Genomic DNA, 7,658 nt, shown 5'->3' with positions numbered 1-7,658 from the left:
AGACGGTGTCCTCCTGTGAACCCCCTTTCATACCAAAACTTTGCCAATACGCCATTATACAGCAGCTGTAAGTGTGGAACACGTCAGGTAGGTTGATATACGTTGGAGATAAGCGCTTGATAAGTTAAGCATAAGTTATACACACATTACTCATAGCCTGTGGATAAATTAGACGTCACGACTTATGAGTAACTTACACTTAACCTATGTCAACGATCAGATCGCTTACCTGTAACATATGCCCCACGTATGAGCATATGGTGACATGTGTCAAGGAATTTGGGCATGCTGAACATTTCTCGACTTACATATGTCTCTGTGCTCATAACTCATACGAAATATACCCATAATGTATTCAACATTTCCAAGCATTTTTGCCAGATTTTTCATGCATCAGACATACGCTGGTCTAAATCGTCAAGGTGTAACAGGGGCTTTAGGCAAAAAAAAAAACACTTTGGCACTTAGGTATAAGGTCCCTCCTTATAATAATTATAATAATACATTTTATTTAAAAAGGCGCCTTTCTGGACACTCAAGGTCACCGTACAAAAGCATAAAAACAGTGTCAGAAAAAAATAAAATGAAAACATTGAACAGATGGGTTTTGAATTGCATTTTAAAATGGAGAATTGAGTCTGTGTTTCTAAGTTGGAGTTCCAGAGGCGGGGGGCAGAGTGGCTGAATGCTTTGCTCCCCATGGTGGTGAGACGGTCGGAGGGGACAGACAGGTACAAAGCAGATGAGGATCTAAGAGCACGGGAGGGGGTGGGAACATGCAGGAGGTCTGACAGATATGGGGGGGACAAGGTGGTGAATTGACTTGAATGTCTCCTTAACCCTGCTCGGACAAAAAATGAGTATAGAAAATAGATGGCTGGATGGATAGTCTCCCATGTTTTTATATATCTGGATTTTTTTCTAAATCATAAAGCTTCAAACCTGACCACGGATTTACTCACTGGACAACAACTACTGCTGACCATAAAACACAAACACCTATGTAACATTTGCCAAAAAAAAAAAGATATCTGGAATGATGCCTAAAACTTTGAAGAGTATACAGTACTTTGTAGACCAATAAGAAAAATATTTAAGTTGTTTGTTGCTGTAGTGGTCTGTGGCACATTACTACTTCTCAGCCTACATAACTTGTTTCAATGAATGGAATAGTAATTTCTACTCTCTACCAGAAATTCGCGATGGTGCACTCAGATCGAAGGCTGTTGTGCTGGCATTGAGTATAATAATAGCGATGTTGGGTTGTTTCGATTAAGCCTGAAACATAGACATCCAGCAAATGTGCCATTTACTGCTTTTATGTTCATAGATGCTCTCCAGCAGTGCTGTTTTTGACAGCCATCTTAGATTTAGTCTTAGTCTAAGTCTTCAGGATGAAAACTATTATTAGGTTTATTCGCATTTTAGTTATTACTATCTGTGATAGTTTTAGTCGGTTTAAGTCGACTAAAACTTAAAAAGGATTTAGTCTAGCTTTAGTCAATTTTATGTTGCAATTAAAAAAGTTAACCATTACTATTTCGAATAACAACCAAATTCTTTACCAGTCTGACAGCTCTTGCCTAGATACTAAAATTGCTGGATATAGAATTCTGCCATGCAGCTTACCATTGCTGTTGGGCAGAAAAATGTGATTTATTGAATTCAAATAAACTTTTTTTTTATGAATTAATGCCTTACTTTATGAAAAAGTGTCTTACAAAAGCTATGAAAATAGCAGACCTAGTTCAACACATAAACATTGATTAATATAGCAGACAGACAAGCTAACAAAATGTACAATAAAGGAATTGCTTTAGACATGTAAGTGTTCCATCCCAAAGAAAATATTTTCTGATCTACTATGAATTATGCATTACATGCAGATCAATAAAATCTTCATTGCTCCAAAAAAAGCAAAGAAGAAGCATTCTTCTTTCTACTTTGGCAATTTTGGCTTTATTTCTTCAATTTGCCCCTTGGTAACTGCTGCGCAGGGGTCAGAGTAGAATTAAAGGAGAAGTTCACTTTTTAACACTTTAAGCCCATTTTCTGTAGTGTCCAGGATGAAATCGAATGATCGACACCAAAATTTTGACAATTGATCCTGTCTCTGCTTTTTGGCTCATTTAGAATCCACCCCTGGCTGCTTTAGAATGGCTTCCATAGTGCATGTCCGATCATGTCCTTAAAACAACCTTAAACGTTCTTTTTTTAAAATATGCTACTCACCGGGTCATCAGCGCTGTTCAATGACGTTCCAAAAAAAGTTTCGTAAAGAAAAAACGTTCCTGTAGTGTTTTATTTAGCATTTTGTAAATCCCATTGAGTTCTGTTGGAATAGTCAATATTCCCCTGCCACCGGAAACGGAAATGGGGCCTGTTTACACAGTTGTAGTCTTTTCGCTTCACTCTGTGTACTCCGACGTCGAGAATCAAGAATCCACCTTTCGTATTCCATTTTCAGAGTTTTTTAAAGTGTTTAACAGAGACGTTAGCACCTCGACGTCGGAGTACACAGAGTGAAGCGAAAAGACTACAACTGTGTAAACAGGCCCCATTTCCGTTTCCGGTGGCAGGGGAATATTGACTATTCCAACAGAACTCAATGGGATTTACAAAATGCTAAATAAAACACTACAGGAACGTTTTTTCTTTACGAAACTTTTTTTGGAACGTCATTGAACAGCGCTGACGACCCGGTGAGTAGCATATTTTAAAAAAAGAACGTTTAAGGTTGTTTTAAGGACATTATCGGACATGCACAATGGAAGCCATTCTAAAGCAGCCAGGGGGGGATTCTGTATGAGCCAAAAAGCAGAGACAGGACCAATTGTCAAAATTTTGGTGTCGATCATTCGATTTCATCCTGGACACTACAGAAAATGGGCTTAAAGTGTTAAAAAGTGAACTTCTCCTTTAAATTCACAGGGTTTTTCATATTTAAAAAATTATACAGATAACCAACATAATTGCCTTGTAAGGCCAACAAAACTCCAGACCTAAATTTAATGAATATGCTAACTAAAGTGTTGAAATGTTTAAAGAAAACAGACAAAAATGTGATGACAATACAAGGAAACATTTATATCATATTTAAATAGATAGAAATGAGAACAATGAGAGAGAAATATTCAAAGATATATGTACCTTTTCACCTGGGTCTTTAACACAAAAAAAACAAAAATAAAAAAAAAAAAAACAATATGCAATGAAATGCTTTCTTTGGATTTGGATTTTTTTTATTCAGTCTCATCTTGTCTTGTTGGTGAAAGCTCACACCTCGAACTCGTCATGTTTTCGTAATCAAAGATTCTTGTTTAGCTCATCAATATCTTCTGCCCCCTCTCCCCCCACCCCCCATTAAATTGTCTTCAATTAAATGTTTCGTTTAGCAATAACTAAGTGCAAAATTTTATTATTGATTTTACTTAATCAATAACTCAGTGCAATATATATGTATATATATATATATATATATATATATATATATATATATATATATATATATATATATATATATATATATATATATATATATACTCTTTACCCAGTATATAGCTAGCTCTTAGTTATAGAAAACATGTTTATTGTGCAGGAATAAGGTCTTAGCTCTGTTACACTGGTAGCCAACATTTTGTTTTCAAGATTCACCTCGTATTTTTTTGTGCAATGACAATAAAGGAAGTCTAAGTCTAATTTTCTTTATCGTCATGAAAAATGTCGGGGGAGTGGTTGCCTAGTGGTTAAGGCATAGAGCTTCGAATTCTGAGGTTCTGGGTCCGATCCCCCACTCCCACAAACTGCCACTCTTGCTCCCTGAGCAAGACCCTTAATCCCACACTGCTCCCCGGGTGCCGCACAATGGCAGCCCACTGCTCCCCAATGCGATGGGTTAAATGCAGAGAAGTAATTTCCCTCTGGGATTATTAAAGTATAAAAATAAAAATAAAAAAAACAAAGGAGCGTCAACAAAATTATTTAGTCATCATTGATGAAAGCAACAGTGCCCTCCAGTTTCATAGATTGATAGAAAGTAAGCCAGTAACACAGTCTTTCCAAAGCTTCATTTTGCAGTAAACTTTGTCTTCACCCTGAGCACTGTAAATCCTTGCTCCCTCTCCTTTTCCTTGGCTGGTTGTCTTTTAAAAGGCTTGGTTGTTTCAAATATATGCCACCACAGTTTGCGTAGCGGAGTACTTCTTGTTAAATGACAGAGTGTTGGGGGTGTACTCTCTGTACTGAAGTGCAACTGTTCATCATTTACTCACCTTGTGTTGAATGGTGCTCTGGCATTAACTCGACAAATGTAAAATTTTGTCAGATTTGGCGAGTCGTGACTGTTAACTTGCTTATACCCTGCTTATACGTTAACAGAAACGTTTCGTGGAAGTCGTTAGCCACCAGGAAGGAAAAAAAGACTTTCAAGATGAAGTTTATTTTTTGCATAGATCAAAGTTATTTTGCTTTTTTCCCCTCTAAGAGGCATAATACACTTTGGACAGGTCACCAGTCTATCACATTGACCAAATGATCTAATACTTATTCCAGAACTATGAAATGATGGCCAAAGAGAAGATGAAAACCTTAAACAGAAAGACAACAGGCTAGTATTGTCATCCGGGCTCTTCCTGGTGAAAGGCAGTGGTGCCACCAGCTGCAACACTGAAGTCCATGTTAGGGTTTTTGGGGTATTGCTGTTTTTCTGATGCACGTGAGCTTACTGTCACTGAGAGGATCCTTGTTGGTGGCTGTGCCGAACCGTGTTGTTGCACACGTGAGAACACTTCTCAATCAAGATGACTAGCATGTACACAGTATAAGGAGGCAAAAGATCATCTCTCTTCATCTAAAGTGAAAACTTAGACTTAGACTCAACTTTATTTATCCCTTGAAATTACCCCTTCAGTGAAATTCTGGTTACAGTAGCTCATATAAGTGCCAAGGGCAGAGTTAAAGCAAGATGCCATTAACGATAAAAATACAACAGAAAATATAAAGAGAGGGTATATAGTGTAAAAGAGCATAAGAAAAGTTTTAATATCCTGGAATATGTTTCCTTTAGATATAAAAATATCTGCACAGTAAAGAGCTAAGGAAAGACTAAACAGTAGTTGACTTGGATTATCACACTTGCATTGCAGAAATGTACTGACCATATAAATAAGTAGAAATTATACAGACTACACAGTCGTTGACTTTGATTATTGGACTTGTACTATGGAGATGTACTGACCTTATAAATAAGTAAAATATTACACACACTACACAGTGTTTGGCATGTGTTATTGCACAGCAAGAGAGAAGAATATTGCACATGAGTGAAAATAGGTAATTTTTTGCAAAAGAAGGAGGGGGTGCTCTGAGTGGTGAAGACAGTGTGCAGAGGGTGGCTGGCATTGTCCATAATGTACAGCAGTTTGTTAAGTGTCCTTTTCTCTGCCACTGTTCTCAGAGAGTCGAAGTTATTGCCAATCACAGAACCAGCTCGTCTGACCTCTCTGGAACAGAACTTGGAACAGAACCAAAAATCCTAAACAGGAGATTGTGACACCATTGCTTAAAACTTATTCAGATTCTCCTGGACTTCTTGGGTACCTTATACAAATCTTCCTCAGTCAAACCCCTACAGATCTTTATGTTGCCTTGATGACATTATAGAAATACAATAAAGGAATCATTCGATGGTGGAGGTGTTTCTTTTGAGAGGAGTTGACTGAGTCATAGAGAACCTAGCAGGAAATGACATCCAACAGAGCAGCGCTCTCTAACCCTGAAATCCCACATCCTCCATCACCAGCGTTCCTTGGTGTGATTCATATCTTTATGATTTAGGGAAAAAAAGGAAGAAAGTTCCCATCCCTGCATCAGAGCGCTACCTGTTTGATCTGTGGATGGTTTTCTATCCTTGCAACCAAACTAGCAGCAGTAGTGGAGCTAGAAGATGCAATCCACTTCCTAAATCTATCTTTTCGCTCCTCTGATTTATCCAGATGTTCTTCAATCACACTTTTTTTTCTCTCACTCCCAACTTGGTGGTCGGCTACATATTTAGCCTTCCCTGGAAATGCCTTTCCAAATTACAAAGCAAAAAATCCAGGCAATCTTTCTGCATTCATAATGAAAGCAAATGATTCCCTCCATTCATTGAATCCTCTTTTCTAATTAGCTAGCTTCCTTTTTTTCCATTTTGGATCCACGGTCCGAGACACACCTGCAGCTTTGTTTGCCTGGCACGCACCACGCTGGTTCCGAGTTATGACCACTGAACTCTATGGATATGTAGCAAATTATTGTTTAAATATATTTATTATACAAATGTTTGCAGCATTGGAAAATATAACTAATCTTTCTTTGACCTCCTGCACAATATATTAAAACAAACAAACAACAAAAAATCTTTTTTTATAAATTTTTGAAAAAGCTCCAGGGGGCCGCAAGGGGGGGGCTAAAGAGCCAGATATAGCTCTTTAGCCACGGGTTGCCGACCCCCGCCTCAGACCAACCGAACTGACTTCCTGTAGTCCCCACTTCAATATTCTTGTTACTTTTTATAAATAAAATGTTAAAACTCACTGGTCTTCTATGTGATTCTGCATGTGGGTCAAAATACCAACATGACAGCATCTCTCTTTCCCCCCAGGTTCAGATACCTTGATTTCCTAATAAAATGCAAGTTTTACTTTGATCTACAAAAAAAAAGGAGTTTAGACCTCAGGACATCAGTCAAATAATTTTTTTGCTTAATGTAATAATTGATGATTCAGGAGTTGACTTGGGAAATACAACATTTTTAGCCCATGAGAATGATTCATTTGTGCTTAATGCTCAAATGACTCAAGCCACTGGCAATGACTCAAGTCACCGTCTCCTTTTAATTTCTCCCAAAGTTTTAGAACTGGACATTGGATAACAATAATGCCAATTCTGTGGTTAACTTTGTTCTTTTTGCAAATTTTTCTATCACCCTTTTCCTGTCACTCAGCTTACCTTTGTTAATACTTGAACACAGCACTCTGTAAAAAAGACAGCTTCTTCAACAATACCTTCCCTGTAGAGGGTATTAATACTGTATGTTAGACAAATGGCAAATCAGCCATCTTACAAACAATTGTATGGCCCTTAAAACAGATTTAAGTTTTGATAAAAACAATTTTTGTGATGTTATGTGATATCTACATTTCCTGAAAGAAGCTAAGGTTATCAATATCTTTAAGCTATAACCATTAAAAATACAAGAATTCAAGGCTTACAAAGTTCTTAATTCGTTTTTTAGATTAATCTAATTTCGAACTAATCTAATCTAAGTTTCCCCTTCAGGATGTGGTTCTTTTCTTCAACTTTTGACAATACTCACATTTTTTAGATATATCTATATAAGTTCACTTAAAAAATATATTAAAAGGATAGGACAGTTGGGCATGCACAACAGCAGGAATTTTGTGACCAAGCAATGCTGCCAACAAAGCATCCTAGAAATATAATGGCGTATAACTTTAGTGGAATAGGTCCAACTGATGTATGACGCAGGACTGCATAGACTTATCACTTAAAACAGGACTGCATAGACTTATCATGCCAAGAATTGCAGCTGGTAGGTGTTTGGCGAATGGTCAGTTGTGTCCAAGAAGGTTGAACTGCATACCTCACTTTTTGAA

The sequence above is a fragment of the Cyprinodon tularosa genome, unplaced genomic scaffold, assembly GCF_016077235.1.
Source record: "Cyprinodon tularosa strain WSP-4 unplaced genomic scaffold, ASM1607723v1 ctg389, whole genome shotgun sequence".
NCBI lineage: Eukaryota > Metazoa > Chordata > Actinopteri > Cyprinodontiformes > Cyprinodontidae > Cyprinodon > Cyprinodon tularosa.
The sequence above is the reverse complement of the archived record's forward strand: the minus strand, read 5'-3'. Positions refer to the sequence as shown.